This window comes from Lissotriton helveticus, chromosome 10, assembly GCF_964261635.1.
Source record: "Lissotriton helveticus chromosome 10, aLisHel1.1, whole genome shotgun sequence".
Classification (NCBI taxonomy): domain Eukaryota; kingdom Metazoa; phylum Chordata; class Amphibia; order Caudata; family Salamandridae; genus Lissotriton; species Lissotriton helveticus.
In genome coordinates this window covers 587,239,213-587,251,812 of record NC_136071.1, presented here as the reverse complement: position 1 = coordinate 587,251,812, position 12,600 = coordinate 587,239,213, and positions in this window count along the sequence as shown.

Here is a 12,600-nt window from a genome sequence, read left to right as displayed (position 1 = left end):
TACCTGAATATATATAAAGGAAGAGAAGAAAACACAGCCATTTTGACTACTACTTCTTGCTGTACATTTCAATAGTATTTTCACTAATTCCTTCAACTTCTTTCTAAAGGTAAGTTTTTATTTTTAAAACTGAAGTATATTGTGCACTATAAGTTAATATGGTAAACTTTTTCTGATAGATATATACTATCCCTCTGTAGTAGTTATAGATTTAGAGAGACTTCTCTGTTATAGTTATGGATGGAGTTAGGCTTCTCTTCTATAATTATGAATTTACTTACGTTAAATCACATACACTTTTTTATATTCCTACTTCCACTCTGATACTATACACTGCCCAAAGATAAATTCACTGATAAAAAATGCCTATCTAAAATTATTCCCAACATTGCCCTATCTCTACTAATATATATTTTTTTAATCCAAATTTCAGGCAAAATGGAAGGCGAAAACCAAGTTTCTTTTGAAATGGACCTGCAAGAGAGCAGCCAAGAATTGATTGATACAATTGATCAAATTGACATTGAATTTTTCGATGAAACTTGGGACAATGAACTACTGCAATGTGTACAAGCAGTAGATAACCTCCTTGCAAATGAGGACATTTTACACCCTCAGAGACTACAATGTATATTCCATGATAATTATGAAATTTCTGACAATGAAATGTTAGAAAGTTTAATAAATTATGAAACACAATCACAATAAAAAAAATGCTTAAAAATTAAAAAAAAATAAAAAATAATCAACAAAAACAACAATCAATTAACATACAGCATTTGAAAAGTCTATCATTCATTTTTCATTGCAGTACGCTGCCCAGAACGCTTCCCGGTTCGCGGACAGGGCGCTCCCCACGCAAAAAAAAACAAACATTTTTTTTGTTTTTTTTGCCCCGCGGGCCCTTTTAAAACCTCCACATTAAACCTAGGGGGTCAGGGAGGATCTAGTATGCCCCCTTATGGTCATTTTCGCCTTTGTTTTGGCCTCCTCTTGTCTCTCAATCCTACCGAGAGACAAGATGGCGGCCGCTCCGGACTGTTTAGAATGTTGACAGACACCGGAGAGCCAATCAGCTTCGCTACGCGAAGTTCCGGTACGCTTAAGGTCCGCGGACCGGAGCGCTGCCCGGAGCGCGCTTACAGATATATATCTTTTTTTAAACGTTAATTTCTCAAAATCCACTGGAGCACATATATTGAGACCTAGAAAAGGCACATCGGGCTACCAGTCCCTACAATTTTGCCAAGTTTCATGCAAATCCATTCAGCCGTTCGGGCTAAAAGTGAGGCCAACCGCCCTATGGAAAACTCAATGTTAAAAACACGTTTTGGGACCCCCCTTTTTTCTCGGTCCCCCCTTGACGAAACCCCCCCAAATTTCCAAGGGCTGCTCAGAAACAAAATGTTCCATTTTCCAGAACATTTCAGCCAATTCCGTCCACAAACGCCAAAGTTATTAGACATAGAATTTTCAAAAATCCCATAGGGAAAAAATCCTAACTATATATACCTACTGGCGACCGTACCATTGTGTAGTTTCCGAAACTGTATTTTTTCTCGGTTCCTCTGGACAGTCTATCTTGACATATAAGGCAAGTTACGTATCTTGCATTTACTTTTTTCTGACCTTTGGGAATTTAAAAAAATTGCCAAATGAAGTTTTCTTTCCGGTGGGACGTCCTGGGTTCCTCAGGCAAAAACTGCCTCTCTTCCTGCTCTTCCTCGTCTTCCTCTTCTTCCTCTTCTTGCTGAATTATAACTTGAGCAGGTGGTCCACTCTTCCTTGGATGTGGTGGAGGTGGTGGGGAAGCACCAGCTGAAGCTACTAAAGAAGCCATTGCTCAGTGATCACAAAGGGTCTTTCTCTCACAATGATGAAAGTCAGAGTGAGGAAAGAAGGAGGGATTTTCATCATTTGGGAAAAACAAGAGTTCTCAACCAATCAAAAGTGTTCATTTTAGATTATATGACCTAGTCTTACATCATTAGGAAACCAAAAGTGAAATGAACCAATGAAAAGTGTTATTACCAAGTCACATGACTTGCTGTGTTTACGTTAAGCGCTTTGCAGGGCCTCCCTGTTTGCTTCCAGAAACCTGCGCTTTGCGACTCGCTTCGCGTACCAGTTCGCTAACGTAGCACGTCATATGACGTATCACGCGACAACGTGAAACGTCATGCGGACGGGAGGCGTCACGATGTTGTTTTCTAACGCGGCACTTGCGGTAAAGAAACGTTTACCGGCTCGCGGTCTATTTCGCGGCATCAAGGTCAGCTAACGGGAAGCTTCCTGATTCGCGAAGCGGGAACGAAGAAAAAAAAATATTTTAAAAAAAAATTATTCATAAACATATAAAATATATTTTTGGATTTAAAGAAGAATACATTTTACAGCTACAGATATTAGCTGTTAAAAAACCAATGAAATTCACTGAAAAAACCATAGGTTATAGACCATATATAGTTAGGAATTAGCATTTACAAAACCTTGAAAATTCACTGAAAAAACCATAGGTTATAGACCATATATAGTTAGGAATTAGCATTTAGAAAACCTTATTTTACTCACACAAAACCATTGAAATTCCATATATAGTTAGTTGCACTAACTATATATCGCGCACCCGCAATCCACTGCTGATGATGTCACATATTACATCATTCATGACATGGTCAGTGACATCACTGATGACATCACTGATGACATCTCAAATGACATCACTGATGACATCACTGATGACATCTCAAATGACATCACTGATGACATCATGACACACCAATACCAGTTACTACATACGCACTCACTGATTCCTACGTCTACACACACATTCACTCATTCACCCATACAATAACTCATACATACAGTCACTTATTATTACAACACTATCATATGCACTCATACACCTATGCAGACAGTCACACACTGCCGCTCATCCATGGAGTTACTCACACACCAAGTCAGTCCTGTAAAGAATCAATCACACTTCCATTTCTTCATCTATACAGTTAAACACAGAACACCATACTTCAGTGACATCACTGATGACATCACTAATGACATCTGAAATGACATCACTGATGACATCTCAAATGACATCACTGATGACATCATGACACACCAATACCAGTTACTACATACGCACTCACTGATTCGTACGTCTACACACACATTCACTCATTCACCCATACAATTACTCATACATACAGTCAGTTATTATTAGAACACTATCATATGCACTCATACACCTAGTCAGTCCTGTGAAGAATCAATCACACTTCGATTTCCTCATCTATAGTTAAACACAGAACACCATACTTTTCACACATATACTAACACATACTTACTCTCTTATACAATCACTGATACAAGTACACATTGATATGCACAGAGTCACACACCTCCCAGCCAGCCACACACACACTCAGTCTTCCATACATCCAGTCATTCTTCAATATGTAAAACGTATTTAAACTTTACAAAACACTAGATGATGTCATCAGTGATGTCATTTGAGATGTCATCAGTGATGTCATCAGTGATGTCACTGACCATGTCATGAATGATGTAATATGTGCCATCATCAGCAGTGGATTGCGGGTGCGCGATATATAGTTAGTGCAACTAACTATATATGGAATTTCAATGGTTTTGTGTGAGTAAAATAAGGTTTTCTAAATGCTAATTCCTAACTATATATGGTCTATAACCTATGGTTTTTTCAGTGAATTTTCAAGGTTTTGTAAATGCTAATTCCTAACTATATATGGTCTATAACCTATGGTTTTTTCAGTGAATATATATATATATATATATATATTACCTACTGGCGGCCGCCAGTAGGTAGTTATAGTTAGGATTGATTTTCATAGGGAAATTGCAACATTCTATTGGGAATATCTTTGGCGCCGGTTGAGGAATCTGCCTGAATTTTTCAGCAACTTTGCCTCGCGGCTCTCCGCTCCTTCCCTGAAGGTTTGGGGGGGATTCGTCAAGCGGGGGCCGAGATAAAAGGGGGGTCCCAAAACGTGTTTTCCCCATGTTAATTTCCATAGGGCGGTCTGTCGCACTTTTAGCTCGAACGGCTGAATGGATTTTCACCAAACTTGGCAAAATTGTAGGGACTGGTAGCCCGATGTGCCTTTGCTATGTCTCAAGATATGTGCTCCAGAGGATTTTGAGTAATTTAGGTTCAAAACATTTTATATATCTATGGCAGCGCCCCGGTACGCGCACCGGGGAGCACTCCGGGCGCGCCACGCGACTTGCGCACGGAAAGCTGATTGGCTTTCGGGTGTTTGTAAACATTCAAAACAGTCCGGAGCGGCCGCCATCTTGTGTCTCGGTAGGATCGAGACACAAGAGGTGGTAAAAACAAAGGGGGAAATAACCAAAAGGGGGCAGGGTAGACCCCCCCTGACCCCCTAGGTTTGATGTGGGGGCCATAAAAGGGTCCCGCGGGTCAAAAAATAAAATTGATTTTTTTTCGATTTTTGAGGGGGGAGCGCCCGGTACGCGCACCGGGGAGCGTACCGGGGAGCGTACTTTGGTGAAAAATAGTGGAAAATATTAGTGTAAAATAATCATTTTGAGTGATCAGAGGTAGGGTAGCTCTGAAAAGAGCTTTTGGGTTCTGTGGCTGATTTAGGTACCTACAAGTACGTCCCACACACACCCACATGCACACAACCCCACACCCCCACACTCCCCACACACACCTCACACACCCACACCTCCACCCACACCCAAACACCCCACACCCCCACCTTACACATCCACACCCACACCCCCCCCCCTCACACTCACACACACACCTCCCCCCCCCACACACACACGTCACAGACACACCCCACACATCCCGGGGAGCGTACCGGGGAGCGTACCACTGGGAAAACACAGTGAAACAGGAAAATAATAATTTAAAGTGATTAGAGGTAGGGTAGTTCTGCATAGAGTTGTTGTGTTGTTTGGGTGTTTTAAGTACCAACATGTAGGTACCAATGTAGAGTTTTAAATTCAATGTACACCTTTTTTATGTAGATATCTAGCATGTTGTTATTGTGGTATATGGAATCCATACCATAGTCTGTCAGGAAAGCAGAAACAGATCCTTTAAGTACTCCCTGAGAAGACCTACAGGATCATGGGTAGTCTACCCTGCTCCCTTACGATGTTTTAAAATTGCTCAGTATATTGTAAGTTTCACTTTATACTATAATATAAACATAATTATTTTGGTAGTACTTCATGAATTAGATATAAAAATGAATAATGTCTCAAACAATTTTTAATATTTAAATAAAAATGTATTGGTCAGAATTTTCATAGTTCAATAAAACGTCCAGCATTACATCATCTGGAATCTCCTCAAACATACATGTTTCTATGTCTTGTAAACATTCAATAAATTGTTCATCCAAAGACTGATCCATAAAATCTTCATCCCAAAAATCTTCATTTAGAATGTCCTCAGATGTAATCTCGAAGGAAATATTGATATTTTCTTGCTCCCCTTCCATTTTTTTGCTGTAAATTGCATAAAAAATCACTATATCAGTAGATTTAGGGCACTGTTGTGTTTATGTTGAGACAGGTAGTTCTGTTTTTTTAACAGTTAAGTTAACTTTGGGTAGTGTATGGTAACAGGCAGGAAGTAGAAATATAAAAAAGTGCCTGTGACGAACCGTACGTAAATTCATAATTATAGCAGAGAAGACTAGGTCAATCAATAAATATAACAGAGGAGCCTATCTTTATCTATAACTATAGTAGAGGGACAGTAAATAATTATTAGAACCGTTTTTACAAATTAACTTAAAGTGCCCCTTACAAATTATCAACTTACTTTAGAGAGAGGTGCAGAAGAAAAAAATGTGAAAATCCTTTCAAGATGTACCTCAGGTAGTTGTTGTCAAAATGGCCGTGTTTCCCTCTCATTTTTCATTTATATTCATGTACATAACCAATCAAATGTCAGGAAAATAAAGTAGAAAACGAAAGTAACATTTTAATTGGTTGTAAATTCTAACACTTCAGATGTGTTTTTGTCATGTAATTTACCTCAGGATATTTAGACAGTGCTACAGCTCAAATGGCTCAATGGAATTCCACCAAATTTAGGAAAATGTTAGGGACTGGTATGTAGTATGGCCTATTCTATATTTGGTGAAAGTGTCTCCAGTGGTTTTTATGTAAATTAACTTTTGAAATTTTTTGGAGCGCTTCCCGGTGCGTGCCCCGGTACGCATACCGGCAGCGCTACGGAAGTCCTCCATTTTTTGTTTCGGTAGATTTGAGACAGAAAATGGCGGACAAACAACGTTGGGAATGGGTATAAGGGGGCACAGTAGGCACTACCTGACCCTCTAGGTTTTCTGAGAGGGTCTTAGGAGGCCCATATAGGGGGGAGCGCCCGGTACGCGCACCGGGGAGCGTACCGGGGAGCGTACTTTAGTGAAAAATAGTGAAAAAAGTAAGAAAAAGAAATTCATTTTGAGTGATCAGAGGTAGGGTAGCTCTGAAAAGAGCTTTTGGGTTCTATGGCTGATTTAGGTACCTACAAGTAGGTACCAATGCACAGTCTTAAACTTAGGAGGAATATTCTATTCCCTTCATCTGAGAAGTGCACACCATCTTCTCTGTAAATATCTTGCATGTTGTAACGCAAGTTATTGTTGTATATTGAACCATTCCATAGTCTCTCATGTAAGCAGAAACAGATTTATTCACATGTTTCCGTGCTTTCGCAAATTGTGGACAAAATTGGTTGGACCACTTCCATTTCTGTCTTTGGCAAATATTGGAATATACCAAGGCAGTTTGTGGAAAAAGTGACATCAAATGATCAAAGGTGTCCTTTAAAAGCATTTCCAGGCCTACCCCAGTCAAAGTGCCCAAGTCATTGCCTCCACAGTGCAGAATTAAGAGGTCAGGGTGTGGCATATGCAAAAAGGTTTTCATCAATGGAATCAATTGGTGACATCTTAATCCTCTCTGGCCAATCCATTTGATGTTGACATTTAATAAATCAAGGTTGTGAAAATTTCTGGTAGCTGCATACCTTTGAGCCCAGTGGATATAGCTATGTCCAAAAATCCAGACAGAATACATGGTGAGAGGAGATTCTTGTGCTGTCAGATGAAGTGTGGGAAAGAAATGGCAGTTGGAACAATAGGAGTTTGCAAAAAAAAATTGTAGACTTTCAGTGCTCTTGAATCACAAGCAATGATTGGTAGAATGAGATAGTTGAAAACTGAAAGTTAGGGTGCATGGTTGTGTTCTGTGTAAGAAGTAATTTGAATGGTTAAAAAAAAAGTCATTTAAAGAAACCTTGCACCAGATAAGCTGGTGTATTCGCAGGTCAAACATCCTTGCTGAGGTGATTTGCAACATTGTAGAATAAACTTTTAAACCTGAGAGTTCAGTGAGGAGGGAGTTGCTATGGTAACAGGTAGAAAGGGCTGAGGGGGGGAAGGGTGTTGATTTGAAAAACAGAGAGGGAAGAGTTTTGATTGGTTACCATGAGCAATATGTGTGTAGAATTAGAGGTTTTCTGTGCCATTAAGGTTTGCAGTGCCTGGAGAACATACCTTTTGCTCTGCTAAAGAAATGTGTGTATCTGACACTGTTCTGAATCTCCTAAAGCATTTGTAAAGGTGAGTTATGATTCATTTAATATACATAGAGACTTGTATACTCTATGGAGAAGATTTGGAAGCAAATTGTGTTTTTTTTAATGTTGCTTTGTGTCATGCTTTTGATAATGCTTGGTAAAAAGTTGTTACTGCATAGAGGAATTGTATTTTGTATAATTGTGAAGTTTTAGTAGTGACATGGAATGCTTGTACATAGGACCTGTGCAGTGTTTTTTAAATGTGATGTCAAAAACGATTTTGGGAAAAATGAATGGCTTTTACATTTTTTAAAAGGAATAAAGAATGTGTGCATGTTTAAAGAAATAAATTTGACTCTTTACAATGATGTTACCTGTGTTAACTCAGTGTAGGAAGCATATTGAGTTTGTTTGCATAGAGGAATTGTATTTTGTAAAATAGTGAGGTTTCAGTAATGACATGGAATGCTTGTACGTAGGAACTGTGCTGTGTTTACTGAATGTGATGTCAAAAACGATTTTGGGGAAAATGAATGGCTTTTACATTTTTGAGTATAATGTGGCGCAGAGGTTTAAAAAGTGATGCATCTACCTACATGCGTAACTTTTTAAATATGGCGCAAAAAGGTACATGTTTTATGCCGCCGATACGTCACAAAAAGTGACGCATCAGCAGTGCAAAACTGATGCAGGGCCTCATAAATGAGGTTCATTTTTTTTTTGCACACTACTCCAGTTTAGTCCTCTCCACTGCACTATTGAACACAAGCCTCACCTTTTGTGCTCCCCTGGACAGTCTTCATCTGATCTGCACTCCTGCTTAGGTGTCAGAATCCTATCACATGGGGAAAGCTGCATGTAAAAGTGTTTGCCTCAGTCTTATCTCTGCTGTGAGGCAGATGCTTGTACATAGGATCTGTGCTGTGTTTCCTAAATGTGATGTCAAAAACGATTTTGGGGAAAATGAATGGCTTTTACATTTTTGAGTATAATGTGGCGCAGAGGTTTAAAACGGGATGCATCTACCTACATGCGTCACGTTTTAAATATGGCACAAAAAGGTACATGTTTGGGCTTTCCTGGGGAGCGTAGGTGGTGAGGCTTGTGTCTAAGAGTGCAGTGGACTAGGCTTCATGAAGCCTATCCCCGACTGCACTCTTAGACACAGGTGTCAATTTGACTCTTTACAATGATGTTACCTGTGTTAACTCAGTGTAGGAAGCATATTGAGTTTGTTTGCATATAGGAATTGTATTTTGTAAAATTGTGAAGCTCCATGTGAAAGCGTTTGCCTCAGTCTTATCCCTGGTGTGAGGCAGGTGCAAGATTTTGATGTAACAGTGTCCGAAAAGTGACGCAGTGAAATCTCATAGATTTTACTGCGTCATTATTACGAGGCTTTTTGCGGACAAATGACCCCTCTGTGTACATTACACTTGACAGAAGTATAATGTGGTGCAGAGGTTTAAAAAATGACGCATCTAACTACATGCGTCACTTTTTAAATATGGTGCAACAAGGCACATGTTTTATGCTGCTAATGCGTCACATAAAAGTGACGCATTAGTAGCGCAAAACTGACGCATGGCTTTATAAATGAGGCTCATCTTTTTCTTGTACCCTACTCCAGTTTAGTCCTGTCCACTGCACTCTTGGATACAAGCCTCATGTTTTGTGCTCCCCTGGACAGTCTTCATCTCATCTGCACTCCTGCTTAGGTGTGAGAATCGTATCACATGGGGAAAGCCCCATGTGAAAGCGTTTGCCTCAGTCTTATCCCTGCTGTGAGGCAGGTGCAAGATTTTGACATAACAGTGTCCTAAAACTGACACAGTGAAATTTCATAGATTTCACTGTGTCATTATTACAAGGCTCTTTGCAGAGAAATGACCACTCTCTGTACATTACACTTGACAGAGGTATAATGTGGTGCAAAAGGTTTTAAAAATGACGCATCTACCTACATGCGTCACTTTTTAAATATGGTGCAACAAGGCACATGTTTTATGACGCCAATGCGTCACAAAAAGTGACGCTTCAGTAGCGCAAAACTGACGCATGGCTTTATAAATGAGGATCAATTATGTCATCTGTGTTATCTGAGATTAGGAAGTAGATTGTGCAGATGAGGTGAGACATGTCCAGAGGGACAGAGGAGGTGAGGTTTATGATCAAGACTGTAGTGGGAGAGAGGGCTTTCCCGGGAAGCATAGGTGGTGAAGCCTGTGTATAAGAGTACAGTGGACTTAGACACAGGTCTCATCTTCTTTGTACCTGTGGACAGAGCTGTTTTCCACTATAGTCTTCAATACAGGCCTCACCTTTTGTGCATCCCTGGAGAATCCTCACCTGATCTGTAACGCTGAATAGATCGTTTGCTTTTTGTCATTGCTTTGTTGTTTGGTAATAGTGGTCTATAATGTGCTATTTTTTTCTTTAACACAGATTGAAATCAAGATTTGAAGAGTAAGCAAACATGCCCACAAGTGACAGGACAAGAAAACAACGTAACCGAGAAAAATCAAAAACAGCAACGGAATTACAGCACTCTTCCACAACAAATACTTAAAAAAACAGGAACCAAGCTCCTGGTAAGACAACTAAGTGTTTTATATGTAACATATGTACATCGCAAAACAATGATGGACAGCATGTAGAAAAAGAGAATGAGAGAGTAAATTTGAAAAGGAAGGAGAGAACGTCAAAGAATCCTACAACTGGAGCAGGAGATAATAATATGTATAGGAATAGAAGGCAGAATCAGTTTAGAGACATTCGTAGACGAATGTTTCGCAATAGGGTGGTTTTACATTTCTTAAAAAACATTAGGAAAGGTAAACAGAGAGCTGCTTTTTATAAGAAAAAGAAAAGTGTAGAGAAGATTGTTGATCAGGCTTTTGAAGTTAAGTAAAAATTATTTATTTTAATAATCAATAGAATTAGGACACTTAACAAGACAATTGATGTTTTCAAATCAAACAGTAGATGGAAAAGAGTAATTAATCGGACTAATTTTTGTAAAGTTTTTTCTGGAGAATGGATGCACAGTTCAAGTTGTGAGCCATTTTTTAATGAGGAGAGTTACTTCCAGGAGAATGATTTACTGCATGCAGTTGACACCAGTGGTCGAGCGTATGAAGTGAAAGATGGTTGTCCGATTGAAAAAGAGAAACTTGTGCCTAGAGAACCAGAAGAGGTGTTAACTGATGAAGTTTTAGGGAGACGTACTAAGGGTCCAGTGTACACTTGGAAGTGTAGTCGTATTTGTAGTGTGCAACAGGAATCAATTGATTTGTTTTGTAATTTCTTACGTACATATAGTAAGAAAAGTCTAAAGCAGAAAGTGATGTTTTCGCTAGACTTAGATCCTTGCGGAGTGAGAGAAAACACAGGTTTGCAAGGCCATTCACTGGCTTGTCTTTCTAGAAAAGTCTTTCAGAGTGTTTTTCATCATTTTAGGATGTTAGCAGTGCATCATACCAAAATGAGGAAATTAGTGAGAATGTTGTATTATGCAAAAAGTCCAGCACTTAAGCTTAAACAATTAAACAGTGCTATTTTGCATGGAACTGAATTAGATGTGAAGAAGATTTGTGAAGAAATTGAGATTTGTTATTTTGATAAAAAAGAGGATAGTGTAGAAATTGACACAGCAATTCAAGGTAATGTGGAAGACAATGTACAGATTTCAAGTACAGAAAAGTTTGAGCAGGAAATTACCCGGTTTAAGGCGAAATCAAGTGAAAGGCCGAATTTTACTTGTGTGTGTTGTCGACGAAGTCATTATAAGCATCAAACTAGATTAGTTGATTTATACGTAAAAAGTGAAAAGATGAATAATTATGAGTGGAAGGATTTTGCAACTTATTTGTGGGTGGAGAATTGTTTTGATTTGAGTTCTGATCAGCGTATTTGTAAATATTGTTATGATAAATTAAATACTGTATGAAAGTGACTTGTCTGGGCTTTCTTATGCAGTAAACCATATACTGAAAAGTGGAGCACATCTGCAAAATGTTTCGGCGAGGGACTTTATGGAGAAAGTGAATCTGCAAGATAATATTTTGGAATCTCATCTAATCAATTTCATGGCATGTCAGCGTGGTACAAACGAGTATTGGTACCGTCGTCATGAGGAATTGAAATGTATGCTAAGAAACTTAGGAACTCCTTCATGGTTCCTCACTCTTAGCTGTGCCGAGTATGCATGGGACGACTTACTCCAATTTCTACGAGAGGCAAATGCAAATATACAAAATATAGAATTCAAAACACCTGGAGAACTGTGTTCTTTGGATCCAGTGAATGAATGCAGATATTTCAATCATAGATTTGAAGCTATGATGTCTTTTATTACCAACAAAAAAAATCCTCCCCTTGGAGAGGTTTTGGATTTCTTTTGGAGAAAGGAGTATCAAGCGAGAGGTGCTCCTCACATACACATGTTGTTATGGATTAAAGATGCACCCACATTTGGAACAGATTCGGATGAGACAGTGATGAGCTTCATTGAAGAGTATTCAACATGTGCTGTTCCGAAAACTACCGAAGAAAACAGTTTAAGGCAACAAGTTTTACGCTTTCAATCCCTTTTTTTAATTTTTTTTTTTTATTGAAAGTTCATGGCAGTATAGTGTACATTAGGCACAACAATATAAATTACTATACAAAATAGATATAAATACATATAAATACGCATGATAATAACTGAGAGTATTGTAAACAGTAGGCCACAGGAATTAAGGGAGAAGAAAGAAGAGGGAGAGAAGGTCGTACCAGGGTCAAACGATTGGAATGAGCTATGAGACCCCGCACCTCAATAACCTCCATGTAGCCACAGGTGCCCAAATCCGTAGCCCCATTTCCCTAGATTTTGTTCCCTTTAAAGCGTACAATTCTGACTCGATGTTATGAATCCCTAGCATCCTGCAGATCCACATTTGGAAGGTTGGGGCCTCGACATCCTTCCATGCAGCAGCAATTAATAT